We start from the raw sequence: 14922 nt of genomic DNA, 5'->3' as shown, positions 1-14922 counted from the left end.
GGGGAGAAGGAGTCTAAGACAAAAATGGAAGAACTGAAAGAAGGAGGAAGAGAGACAGAGAATGGCTGCAGGGGAGAATTAGGGAGTGATTTAATAACAATTTTTGATACTGGATTCAAATTTTTTCAAGCCATATCTGCATAAATATTTAATTACATGAAAAAAATCATTTTTAAAAATTAAAAAAAAATTTGGAAATTGAATATTTGAGTTGGGTTCCTCTCATTTATACCCCAATATTTATTGAATAAAAATGTGAGGGAATGAATTAGCTTATTAAGATTCAAGGTATAAGTACTAGCCCTCAAATTTTTAATTAAAAAAAGACATGCAACATAAAATATATGTCTTTTTCAGAGCACTCCTATTAGACATGGGTAGTTAGATCAACTAAATTTTTTGGGCTGGTCTGAATAAGTCACGTTGAATAGACAACTCAATTTGAGATAAAATTTCCTATTTAAAAGAAGGCTTCCTTCTTATTCTATGGTTTGAAATGCATACAGTGGTATGTTTATATTTGTGTATAAAATTTGTATGGTTTACAAACAGCAGCATTAGTAAAACACTAACATTTATGATGAGTAGCATGAGTGACTTGGAATACAGACCATGTTTGAAGAAATTGAAATAGTTCCCCCTTATTCATTTTCACTTTCTTCAGTTTCAGTTACCTGTGGTCAACTATGGTCTGCAAATATTAAATGGAAAATTCCAGAAATAAGCAATTCATAAGTTTTAAAGTGCATGCAGTTCTGAATTGTGTGATGAAATTTCGTGCCATCCTGCTCCTTCTTGCCCTGGACTGTGAGTCATCCTTTTGTCCAGTGTATCCACACTGTATATGCTACCCTCCCATTAGAACAGGAAAACACATAAATGGGGTTTCATAGTATCTGTGCTTTCGGACAATCACTGAGGTTCTTGGAACGTACCCCCTGGGGATAAGGGGGGACAGCTGTAAAGAAAATCAACAAAATCTGTTATTTTTCATTTGCTTTTGGCTTCATATTGAAATCAAACATAGTGAATATGGTAAATATTTCACATATGTAAATACTGGTGTCACACTTCTATTAATTGTGTAGTGCAACATTTGATATTCTCAATTAAAACCCTTAATTTGCATGCTACACTGCCTGCAGTCCCTAGAGTAATTGCTCTCTTATTTTCCTGGATAACTTATTCAGGGAAGAATAAAATAATGAAATGATCTCAAAATGAAAATGATCATAAAATGAAAAGGCCTGAAAATAGTGTTCTTATTTAAATTACAATACTTCACACTCATCTGAGATTTCTTCATCCCTGCAATACGCAGCTGTTTTCCTCAGGGTGTTCTCACAAGTTCATAAAGAAAAAAATTGTTATGAGCCTTCCGAAACCCCAAGGAAGGCAGCTGTGTTTTTGATAAACTGGGCTACGGTGTCAACACTTCAAGCTATAGAGAAATTTACACAGGAATTTTCTGCATTATATATCCATGAGCAATATATTTTCAACAGTAATGATGTACACTGTATTTAGTCAGAGTTTACACAGCGAAGCGGTGAGGCTGAACACTGTGAAATTAAAAACCTGACCTTCAGCAGAAACCTCTGCCCTAAACATACAGAATGTCACTCACCCTGACCTGTAGAAAAACACAAGGGAAATCATGGAAGGGTGAAGAGATGCTTGGGGTGAACTCCTGCATCAGATGTCCAAGCGTCACATTTTTCTCCATATTCAGTAGAGGGCATCCATCATAAATCAGTGCATTTTCCAAGGGTTTTAGCTAAGAAAAAGGGCTTGAGTGATTGAAGAGTTGGGACTCTGCCAATCCAAAATTCTCTTGGTTCCTGAGGCTGTGCTGCCTCTCCCTTGCTCTCTCCCCTTTGCTGTCAAAGCGCTTATCCTTATGATTTTGGACAAGGAAAGAAACATTCCCAGACTGAACATATTTGAAAGTTTTCTGGGTATGTTTTGTAAGAAGTGACCTAGGTTGTGTCTACCCAATTGCAAGAAAATGTGCAGGGAAAATACTAATCAGTGTGTTCAGTTGTGGAAAGTACTTCCTTTTCCCCAACCTGCCCTCCTCCCTTTTAGTTGCCTTTGTCTCACTTGGAACAACCTCTTGGATCATTCCTTCAGGCCGAGTCATTGTTCTTTGTCAGATCTGCTCTCTATCAAGCCAACTCTCATTTATTCAGTGCTGGTTCCTTCCTTCGTGCATCATTTATCCTGCTGACTTTTCTTTTACTTCCTTTTCCCTCTTGGGCTTCTACACTATGGCCATTGCAATTGACTGTTTAAAAAAAAAAAGAAAACACTATACTTCAACTTATTCTGTGAGCTGTGTCTCTTTTCAGAGCTCTGTTGTCTATTGTTGTTATCATTAGTTTGCTTGTTCTAAGGGGGTAGCGACACTGTTATTGCAAATATCCTCCAAGCTCATTTATTTAGCGCCTATAATTTTTGAACTTTTATTGTGGGTTATGTATTGGGTTATGTGTATGTATTTTCTGATGAATGGGACAGAGAGACAGACAAAGAAACAAATAACTGTAATACATTGTGATGTACAGAATCAGAGAAGTACGTAACACCTACAGGGTTAGAACTAAGGGCATTCTGTGGGGTGAAATGAGCAGTTTAAACATCCCTAAGCATAGATTATCACGTACGTAGCTAGCATGCTGAGAGCTTCAAGTGAGTTGTGTCATTGAATCGGCTGTCTCATGTTAGACTCTGTAAATAAGGCTCTGAGAGGTAAAATAAATTTCCAAAAGTCATAGAACTAGTAAATAACGGAGGTAGGATTCACAGGGGTGTCTGTTTCCAAAGCCCATCTTGTATCTTGACACCAAGAGACAGCCTTCCTCTCTTTTTCATAAGCCTGGATTTATATCTCTGTCATATAGTCCTGGAATCAAGGATACAAGCTCATATTTGTTGCATATTAAGAATAATGGTCATAGAAAACACACTTACGGTTACCAAAGGAGAAATTGTGGAGGAGGGGATAAACTAGGAGTTTGGGATTAACTGTTACACACTGCTATATACAAATATATAAATAACAAGGATCTACTGTATAGCACAGGGAACTATATTCAATATGTTGTAATAACCTATAATGGAAAAGAATCTGAAAAAGAAGATATATTACTGAATCACTTTGCTGTACACCTGAAACTAACACAACATTGTAAATCAACTATATTTCAATAAAAAAAGAATAATAGTCACCTACAAATATAGATGAAAATAAATTTGTTGATTTGATTAGCTTACCATGTTAATACTTTCACTAACCCCTTGACTAAGGCTGAGGTAGACAATAATATCACATACGTCAAAACAACTGTTTGACTCATGGTAGAATTCACTAATCAAGCACCATCCTCTGGTCTGCTATTTCCAGGCATAGTCAGGGAGGCCGTCAACACACAGTACTCCAGGCAGACACTCCAACAAATCAGCCAGTCTTGGCAAGTGTTATGGGTTTAATTGTGTCCCCCCAAGTCCTAAACCCCAGTGTCTCAGAATGCAAGCTTATTTGGAGATAATGGTAATCAGGTAAAAGTAGGTCATTATGGTGGGCTCTAATCCAATATGACTGGTTTCCTTATAAAAAGGGAGAGTTTGGAGACAGTCATGAATACAGAGAGATGCCACGTGATGATGAAGTCAGAAATCAACAAGTCAAGGAATATAGAAGATTTCTGACAAAACACCAGAAGCTAAGAGAGAAGGATGGAACATACTTTCTCCCACAGCCCTCAGAAGGAACCAAGCCTGCTAATACTTTGATCTCAGATATCTAGCTTCCAGAACTCTGAGACAATAAATTGCTGTTGTTTAAGCCACACAGTTTGTGGCACTTTGTCATGGCAGCCATGGCAAACTGATACAGCAGGTAAGACAAAAACTATTTCCTATAGCTGTTCTGGGAAGGTGGGCAAAAAAAAAAAAGAAGAAGAAAGAAATTGACTCCTCTCTCCCCTGCCATGGTGATAGCATCCCCTGCTGAGATAGATTATTCTTATCCAAATTCAGTTTTCTCATTGGGTTCACATGGCAGAATAAATTAGCAATTGATAACACTGGATCAAATGTCCCTTAGGCTAAGCAAGGTTAGCACCTCATGGAACAAATCATAGCCCCACTAGTATGCAGAGAACTAATTATGTTTATTGGAAGTGTGCATCTGGGAGCAGTGGAAATCCTCTCTTGACCAATATTTCTCAGTTCCTGTCCAAATTGTGCCACTAAGAAATGGTACCTGCTCATGCCAGAGGGAAGTACACCATGCCAGTAACCCCAATGCCACTGTGATTCTTATGCGTGCCATTTCAACAAATGATTATTATTGCAAAGCAGAAGGATAACAGTCAAAATGTGTGCAGGTGGGGTCTTCCCTAGTGGTCCAGTGGCAAAGAATCCGCCTTCCAATGCCAGGGACGTGGGTTTGATCCTGGGTCGGGGAACTAAGATCCCACATGCTGCAGGGCAGCTAAGCCCATGTACCACAACTACTGAGCCTACGTGCCTCAGCTAGAGAGCCACGTGCCACAAACTACAGAGCCCATGCACTCTGGAGCCCATGCACCACAACTAGAGTGAGATAACCTGCACGCCACAACTAGAGAGAAGCCCGCACACTGCAACAAAAGATCCCGCATGCCACAAATAAGACCCGATGCAGTCAAAAAAAAAAAAATGTGCAGGTGAATGTGTCTGTGTGTGTATGTTTAATGCTATTTGAATACTGGACTATCTTATATGCTATTGTTAAATTAATGAATGAATGAATAATGCATGGCATGGTGCCAAAGAAAGGGCATGGGCTTTGGAATGAGGCAGAACTGGGTTACAAGGATTGAGAGAGAGAGCATTTGGAAAAGCAGTGACACAGAAATGTTAGTTTCTTTTACCTCATTTCTTTCATTACCACCCTTCTTCAAGGACTGCAGGCTCCCTTCCATTGAACATCTCGGCTTTCATGGTCCTAGTTCCAGCTTTATCTAAGAACTTGATGAACTCAGTTGAGTAAGTCCCACTTCAGGTACAATGATAATTTCTTCCTCTTTTAGGAAAGGATGACTCTCTTCAAAAGCCAATCTTTTATAAATGAAGATTTTATTAATCAATTATCATCTTGGAACAGATGAGTGCATCAGCAGAAACCAAGCACCATGTATTGCTTTAGTGATCAAAGAATGTATGGGAATGACACACACATTCCTTTATGTCTCTCAAGGTGCACATTACTGTCATAGCCCCATATTTCCAACTCATCTGTGCTGGTTGTCACCCATTTTGTTCCTCGCTCTTCTAAATTGCCCTATTAACCAGCTGGCCCTGAAGACACATTCAGCAGTTAGGGAACTTTGGATAACGTAGCTAATTATTGCTTGTGCCATATGGATTCCCTCTGTGTGACACTGGGGTTCTCACTGGTGTCATACTTGGATCTTTCTGGCTACTGAAGGACATGAATAGAGCCAGAGAATTAAAGAAATGTCCCTTGTCTTCCTCTACAACCTCAGCATATAGTGAAGCACTCAATGTTTTACCAGAAGGAGGCACAGGGTCAGGATTACTTTGACACAAGGATGTGACTTTCACCAAACTGTATTTGTTGTCTTAGCTGCCATTTCCTTGCCAGCCTTATAGGTAGCAATGCCCTATAAAAAGTTCCCTCTGGTTGAAAAGTCCTTCCAACATTTGCTCCTAGACCCTGTTTCCAAACCCTCTGCTCCTGAAACTGGAGCTCTTTTTTAATTCTAGTGAGAATAAGTATGTCCATGCAATATTTGAGATACATACTAAAAAATTATTTCTTGATTTTCTGAAATACAAAGTTAACTGGTTACCCTTTATTTTTTTAAATTTATTTTATTGAGATACAGTTGATTTATAATGTGTTAATTTCTGCTGTACAGCAGTGATTCAGTTATACATATATATACATATTCTTTTTCATGTTCTTTTCTATTATGGTTAATCAGAGGATATTGAACATAGTTCCCTTTGCTACACAGTAGGAACTTGTTGTTCACCCATTCAGTATATAATAGTTTTCATGGTCATCCTGTATTTTTATTTGCCAAATCTGGCAACACTTAAATACATGTAACTTTCAAAGTAATGTACCTCCCTCTCCAGAAGAAACTGACATCAATATAAATATATCTTGTGATTACAGTTTTGTATATATATTCACCTTATTAATGAAAGTAACTGAATGGGAAAAGCAGTTGAGAGGTATTGCACCATGGAGTTAGCTTATTTTGTTACTCTCAACTTTCTCTCTTAAATAGTCAGGGAACTTTTGATAGAATCTTGGACTCTCCAAACCACAGTCTCTTCTTCTCAGCATTGGGCAAAGTAATATAAAAGGAATATTGTGGTTTTTAAATACCCTTATTTATAAGAAAAAATATATAAAGCTGAATATATAAATAACTAAGCCAATGTTATACTTTTTTTGAGGTTTTTATCTGAAGATGCTGTAAGAAGATAGCACTGCTTTTCCAAAAATGAAGAGAATGTCTTGATATACTAATTTAACAGCACTCTCTCTGCACAGCCTGAAATGGCAGACAAAGCCTTTGGTTCATGTTGAAATGAGATGTGGACCTAACTCCCTTGGAAGGAGAGCTCAGGTATGGAATCACACATCACAGCTGAACATGACAAATTTCCCTGCTTTATAACAAGTGCACCAACTGGAAGCCTATCTGGATATCTGTTACAGAGCATCCTGAGGAAATCATAGGGTAAAGTTTATAGTTTACAAAAACTATTTTTTTTTTTGTCTATACAATTCCCTTGTCTCAATAAGATTACCATGTAGAGAGAGAGAATGACTAGGGAAAAGATGGTTTTAATTGTCTTATTAGAAGGCAATTCAAGACACAAGCTAATAAAACTAGATATGCTGGTCAAGAACAAGGATTTGAATTTGAGGATAAAGAGTTTAGGATTTCTTCTGCCTTCCATCCTTTGCAATGTATTTCTATAAGACAGTATAACATATGGTGAGGGAAACTGAAAAAGGCTAAATGGCAAAACAAACAATATTTTTTTCTTTTTCTTTCCGATTTATGTGATAAATTGCTAAAAGAAATAGAATACAGTGCCTTTTAACCTTAAATATAAGGAAGATATCCTTTCTGACACATAGTGACTGACACTGGATACATGTAAGGAGAATTTTTTTTTTTTTTTTTTTTCGGTATGCGGGCCTCTCACTGTTGTGGCATCTCCCGTTGCAGAGCACAGGCTCTGGTAGCACAGGCTCAGTGGCCATGGCTCACGGGCCCAGCCGCTCCATGGCATGTGGGATCCTCCCAGACTGGGGCACGAACCCGCGTCCCCTGCATCGGCAGGCTGACTCTCAACCACTGCGCCACCAGGGAAGCCCCATATAAGGAGAATTTTTAATGGTGTATGTATTTAGTTAAGGATACAAACACCATTTCCTAGTGGTTTGGAACATACTCAGAATACAAATTGTCAAGCCAAGAAATTTATAAATACAGCAAACTTGTCTGTCCTCAGATAAACTGTAAAAATAAATGAAGTCATCAATAATATCAAGTGTAATTTAATAATAATTTTTCATTCAACATTTAATAGTTTCCAGGTGGCAGGATATTTCTCCAAAATTTAAATGGTATATACATATATAAAATAAATGCAAATAATTATTTTCTAGTAAAAGAAGCAAAAATCTGATAAAACATGCAATTTAAATTTATCAATTACATTTAACTAGAATCATAGATATCATATAGAGGAATATTTTATCTATATATTTATTCAATTTGCTTCTGAAATTTTACTTCATTCAGGAAATATTCATTTTTTTCTCTTCTTGGTTTTCTCCCTTCCATTCATGTTTTTATATGTGTACAATTTTTTGTTTTGCATTGTTAGTTATTAGTTTAAAAATCTCATTTTTATTTTTCTTCTTTAACACAAGTTCACAAATGGCTTTATGTAACTGTATTTAGAATGTGTTTGTCATTCTACTAAACGCTGTAGCGTTGGTAATGTAAGTGTGATCAGTGGAACTGACTTGTATCTGTATTTTTTTCTGTGAAGTTATTTCTTGTAATGAAAATAATATGAGTTTAGAGTTACCACAGGTTTTTGTGACCTAACAGCTTTGTAACCTTGAGCAGGATGCTATCAGAAACTCAAGTTTTCTTTACATCCAAATTAGACTATTAACAGGCTTGCTGTGAAAAATAAGATAATGGTGAAACACATAATGTCTAGCAATTTCTCAATTAAAATTAGTCAGTAGCTTCTTCTCTCCTCTTCTTTCCTTTTCCTGATTCTCCTGAGACTATAGACTGTTCATTTTTTGCTGTTGTTGTCTTTGATACCTAAGAATGGTGGAAGTTTAGGAGAATACACTTGGGAAGAAATAGAAGTTTATGATTTATTTGATGAGACTGCATGAGTTGATGCCCTATAAAGTGATGGCTAAAGCCTCTGCTATGCAGGAATGTTACCAATGTAATAGAAAATGATTCTGGAAGGAAATCAAGTCAATTTATCAGACATTGAGTGGCCCCTGAATCCTGTAGAAACACATATGCTATGCGTGCTTGGAGACACAAATATGAACAGGTCATAGTCCTTGCCCTAAAGGTGCAACTGATTTCATGGAGATATAAAATAAGTTATAAAGTGTCCATAAAACAGAGAAAAATAAAAGGAATTCTAGATTGAGGTATAAACAGTGTGCTGTGAAACGGGAGAAAGGTAAACTTTGCTTTGATATGAATTTCAGTGAGAGATATTCCAAACAATTAGAGAAACAAAAAGGCAACTAAAACAACAACAACAAAAAAAGGCTGAATTTTTCCCATTGCTCCATATTCTCATTTCACAACTGTGGAGTTTAACTACAGTATGCATATTATATAATGTGTCAAGTTTTAGTCTACTGATGGTACTGTGATATACAAAAAAAGTACCTCTATCCAAAAATATGTTATTGCATTGGTAAGAGTCATGTAGATCAGCTGGCTTATTGGTCCATAGGTTTGTTAATTTATTTAAGGAAATCTGTGCCAGAGTGATTTATAGGTGATTTACCATGTCCAATGTAGTAGAGTAATAGCAGAAGTAACAGTAGTAGCTGCAGCAGTAGGAATAGTAGTAGAGCATTACTTCATAAGTAAATCACTGCATTTGTTGTTCTGTTCGGTTGGCTATATTATTGATCTGTTTTACCTATATTTTATTGAGTTCCAGCATATGACTTTTTGCATTACATTTTTTTTGAGATATAACATACATACAACAAGATGCACAGATATTGTGTGCTGTTCAATGCACTTTTAAAAACACTATTATTTTAGAGCAGTTCTAGGTTCACAACAAAAGGGAGAGGAGGGTAATCAAAGCACTTTGACAGATGCATATATCTGTGTAACTTACATTTATATGAAGAATAGCATATTTCCATCATCCCAGAAAGTTCTTGAACCAACTCTGGAGACAACCAGTGCTCTAATTTTATAACTATAGATTACTGTTTCCTGCTCTGGAGCTTCTTCTATGAATACCATATGAATAAAATTTGTACTCTTCTATGTCTGGTTTTATTTACTCAGCATAATGCTTTTGATATTTAACCATGTTGTTAGGATACTAGTAGTTTGTTACTTTTTATTTTTGAGTTGTATTCAGTTATGTGTTGATAAATGTTTAAATGGGATTTCAAAAAAAAGAAAAAAACCCAAAACCCCAAACCAAACAAAAACAAAACATTCCGAATGGTAGCATTTGCCAATTTCCAGGATGTAAACACTCTGAAAGTAGAAAATTTCAAGTTACTAACATGTCATCAGTTATTTTGAAAAATTCCTGAAATTTCACGATGAGATCTCATGACCTAGCATGAGCCATGTCCAGCTCCCATTGGCCACCCTCCATTGTATGAATAGCCCATCTGCTTCTCAGTTCTACTCTCGATGTGAGCATGTGTGTTGTTTCTATTTCTGCACAATTATGGCTACAGCTCCTGTAAACATTCTTATACAAGTCTTTGGGTGAACACGTTTTCATTACTCCTGTATAAATATCCAAAGTAGAATTGCTTAGTCATGGGGTAAGTGTACCTTTAACTTTATGAAAAATATTGCCAAGAAGTTGTTCAAAGACATTGCAACATTTTATACTTCCAGCAACAAAATAAATTTGCTCCATATTTTTGGACAATATTTGGTATTATCAGTCTTTTTACTTTAGACACTTTGATGGGAGTCATGTCTCATTGTGTTTTTTATTTTTTTCCCCTCCCATAACTGATAGTGATGGTCAGTATTTCACATGCTTTTTGGCCATCTGTACATCTTCCTTCGTGAAGTGTCTACGTCTTTTGACCATTTTTGTTTTTGTCTATTATCGGGTTGTAGGGTTCTTTACATACTATTGACATGAGTCCTTTTTCATATATATGTAAACATACATATATCTATGTATATATAAACATTACATATATAGTATATTACATATAAATATATAAATATTTTCCTAAGTTGTGACTTGATCATTCATTTGTTATGGTGCCATTTTTGTAAATTAATAAACAATAGTTTTTAGGGTAGTTTTATGTTCATACCAAAATTGAATGAAAAGTACAGAAATTCACCATATAACCCCTGTCTCCACACACACACACACACACACAACACACACAACCTCCCAATCTATTGTTATCTCACATATGGTGTCTTTTGCTAACAAAAGTCTTTGAAAACGCTTTATTTATAATATTTTTCGAGTAGTGCTTTCTGTGTCCTAAGAAAACTTTACCGATTCTGAATTAGCAAAGGAATTTTATTATATTTTCTATAGAAGTTTTATTTAGTATTTTCTTTTTTTGTTTATTAATTATTTCAATCTAATGATTGTGTAGGGTGAGAATGAGGGGTCAAGATACAATTTTTTCCATTTAGAAATCCAATTGTTCCAGCATTATATGTAAAAAAAAAAAATTCCTTTTCCCCGTTGAAATGCTTTGGCACCTTTGCTGAAAAACAATTGGCCACATAAGTTTAGGTCTAATTCTGGACACTTTATTCTGTTCAGTTAACTAGTTCATCCTTACAGCAATATCTAGTTCCCTTCATTTTTATAGATTTTAAGTAGTCTTTGTTTTTGTTTTTGTTTTTTGCGATACGCGGGCCCCTCACTGTCGTGGCTTCTCCCGTTGCGGAGCACAGGCTCCGGACGCACAGGCTCAGTGGCCATGGCTCACGGGCCCAGCTGCTCTGCGGCATGTGGGATCTTCCCGGACCGGGGTACGAACCGGCGTCCCCTGCATTGGCAGGCTGACTCTCAACCACTGTGCCACCAGGGAAGCCCTCAAGTAGTCTTGAGTCATATGTTATATATCCTCCAACTTTAAAAAATTTTTTTCAAAAATTTTGGCCATTTGATGTTCTTTATCCTTTGAATCTTTATATTTTATACATTTTAAAATCAGGTAGTCCATTTCTATGAAATGATACACTGTAATTATGATTGGGAATGTGATCAATATTTAGATTGATTTAGAGAGAATGACCGCTAACAATATTGAGTTTCCCAAACCATAAATCTGCTATGTTCCTTATTTTTACTTAGGTCTTTAATTTCTCTTAGCAATGTTTTGTAGCTTTTAGTATATAGATTATCTATAAGTTTTGTCAAATTTTCTCTAAATATTTTTGTATTGTAATGCTATTATAAATAACATTGTTTTAAAATGTATTTCCCAATTGTTAATGACTATTATATAGATTTACAATTAATTGATCTTATATTAATTATACAATTATTAATTGATCTTATATTCTTTGATCTATCTAAAGTGACTTATTAGTTTAGTAATTTTTTTAAGATTCTTTAAGATTTTCTACATCAAAAATCATATTCTGAATAAAGATTACTTTTTCTTTTCCAATGCTGATGCCTTTTTATTTTGCTTTTGTCTTTAGCACAACGTATAAGTTGTGAGAGCCTTTTTTTCCCCTCCATCTTAAGAGGAAGGGGCTCAATATATTTTTTTCTTATAAAAAACTGGTGAGGAATTCTCTCAGCATTTGGTTATCTGAGCAAGTCTCTAGCTTGCCTTCATTTTTCAGGGATTTTTTTTTAAATATAAAATTTTAGTTTGATAGTTTTTGATATTTTTTCAGCACTTAAATGATGTCTTTCACTGTTTTTTGGTTTTCATTATTTCTGATGAGAAATTAGTTATATATTATAATATTTTTCCTGTATATAATATATTTTTCTTTTTTTCTTGTTGGTTTTAAGAGTTTTTCCTTAGCTTTGGCTTTTAGAGATTTTCTGATGACACATAGCTGTGGTTTTCTTTGTGTTTCTTTTGCACAGTGTTTACTGAGTTTCTCAAATTTGTGGTTTGGTACTTTTTATTTCCAATTTGGGAAAACTGTGGCCTAATATTATTTCATCAAATATTTTTTTCTGCTTCTCTCTCTCTCTCTCTCTCTTATTTAATTTTAGTATGCCAGTTATAAAAATGTCAGATTAGTTGATATTTCCCTATATCTTCATAAGGCCTAGTTTCTTCTTCTTCCTTTTTTTTTTCCTTTATTTTTCTCTCCTGCCTAAGAGTGGAGACTTCCTACTGTTCTGTCTCCAAGTCTACTGATCCTTTTTTTTTTTTTTTAGAGTTTTTAATCTTCTATCGAGCACATTTATTGAATTTAAGTGTAATTATTTATTTCTAGTTCTAGAATAATCATGTGGTTCTCTTAGCTATTTCTTGGCTAAGATTGTCTCTGTTCACTCATTTTGATCATTATTTTCCTTAAATCTTTGATCATGTGCATGCATGTGCGTACTGTATAGATCATGTCTTTTTTTAAAAAAAAATTCTCTTTTTGGGGGACTTACTGACCCTGAAAGGAATGGCCTTCCCAGGGCTAGTCACTTCCTACAGATAGTAATCCATTTGCCTGTGAGTGTGCCTTTCATATGCAGACCAATCAATGCAGAGCCCACACCACAATCACCTCTTCTTTTGGACTCTCCATACTCTGGTCCACTATCCACCTGTCCTAATCACTCCAGGGCCAGGTATCAGGCAAATAGAGACAGCCCCTATGCCCCCAGCCCATTAAAGTTATTCAAACTAGCAAACTCTAAGCCTGCTTATACCTTATATAATCCTAAGCCTGGCTTGTCTATGCCTTTAAATGGAAATCACAATAGAGATTCTTGCTCACATTTCCCCTTGATTCCGCCTTCTGATCCGCCTTGGTGGTTTTCCAATGTGATTCCCCATGATATGGCATGCGCCCTTCTCTTGGGATCTGTAAGTGTAACAAAACTGTCTTTTCAATGGCAGTTGTCTCCAGATCTGTTGGTCCTGACATAACTAACTAATAATAAAACTTACATTTTAAAGCATATAAACACAATACATACATATACACATATACATATTAACATATTAACATAACATATGTTAACATTAACATCCAGGCAAGTTTTTTCCAGGTGTGGGTCACATTTTCATGCTTCTTTACATGTTTTGTATTTTTTTTTTATTGAATGTTAGAGATTGTTGGTGACATTTCATGGCAATTATGAACTTTGTTTTCTTCAGACCGTGTTCAATTTTATTTTGTCAGTCAGGTAATTTACTGTACAATCAGCTTGATCCTATCAAGGCTTGGTTTTAGACTTTGTTAGGTTGGGTTTAATGGAACCCTTACTTCAGGGCATGGATTTTACTCCTATGGCATGTTCTTTCTAGTGTATCAGCTGAACAACTGTAGTATTCATAAGGCTGCCTAACTGTGGCTGGGCCGAACTCTAATATTTCCCTGTACCATGTAAGCTCTAAAATATCCCTGCCACTCACAGCCCTTAGTAGGTTTCATAGTTTCTCACACACTGTATGTACAGCATACATACAATATTATATACATACATACATACTTTGAACTAGTAATTGGTCAAGGTAGAAGGGGAAACCTATACCTGGATACTTGGAGCTTCCTGTCTGCATAGTTTTTCCTCTCTAATATTCTGCTCCATGAATTCCAACTGCCTCAATAGCCTTGAAACTGTAGTCTTGGCCTTCTCCTAGCAAGGAGACTACTGCTACTTGTTTGACTTCACTTCCTTGTACCACAGTTTGGAACGTGGTCCCTGACAAAAAGTTCAGATGTTGTGATACTCACCTTCTATGTATATTTTCTCTCAAGGATTACAGACCTGCATTCTCTGTTTTTCAATGCATAGAAACAATTGCTTCATATATTTTTGCTCAATGTTGTAAGTATTTATACTGGAAGGTCAAATGTGATACTCTCTCCTTTGTCAAAGCCAGAACCAGAAATATGACAATATATGCTTTTTTAGGAAAGATACTTTTATGGTTGTTTTTTGAGAGAAGAAAAATGTAAAAAATTCTTATCTTTTCCCTATTATTCATTCTGGCATAGCTTTAGGATTCTCTTTCAATATTATGCTGACTTCAAGTGACATCTGTGAATTTTTTGTTCTCTTCCTTATTTCAAATCTTCCATATATGCCTTAATTCTGGCACAAATTACTCTCTTACACAATGAATTTCTCTGTGAACTTGACTGGTCTTATGCATTCAGGTTCTTGAGAACTGAATTGTTCAGTCTATTATGATGAGTACTTTAGGGACAAGGTGGAGAACTCATTATGATTTTAGTGCTTTCACAGAAGAACTATGATGATAAAAACTTGCAGGGAAAGGTAGCTTAATAAAGTATATTTTACAATTTCCAAGTTTATGAGGCTACAATAGGATTTATTGTAAAGTTCCATAGAATATGATTAATTTTAGTCTGCACAGACCCAATAATTATTTTGAGATAGATTTAGTTGATTTCTTAACAATTAATTAGTTCAGCATAG

The sequence above is a fragment of the Mesoplodon mirus genome (assembly GCF_964341445.2).
Source record: "Mesoplodon mirus genome assembly, chromosome: 8".
Taxonomy (NCBI): Eukaryota; Metazoa; Chordata; class Mammalia; order Artiodactyla; family Ziphiidae; genus Mesoplodon; species Mesoplodon mirus.
The sequence above is the reverse complement of the archived record's forward strand: the minus strand, read 5'-3'. Positions refer to the sequence as shown.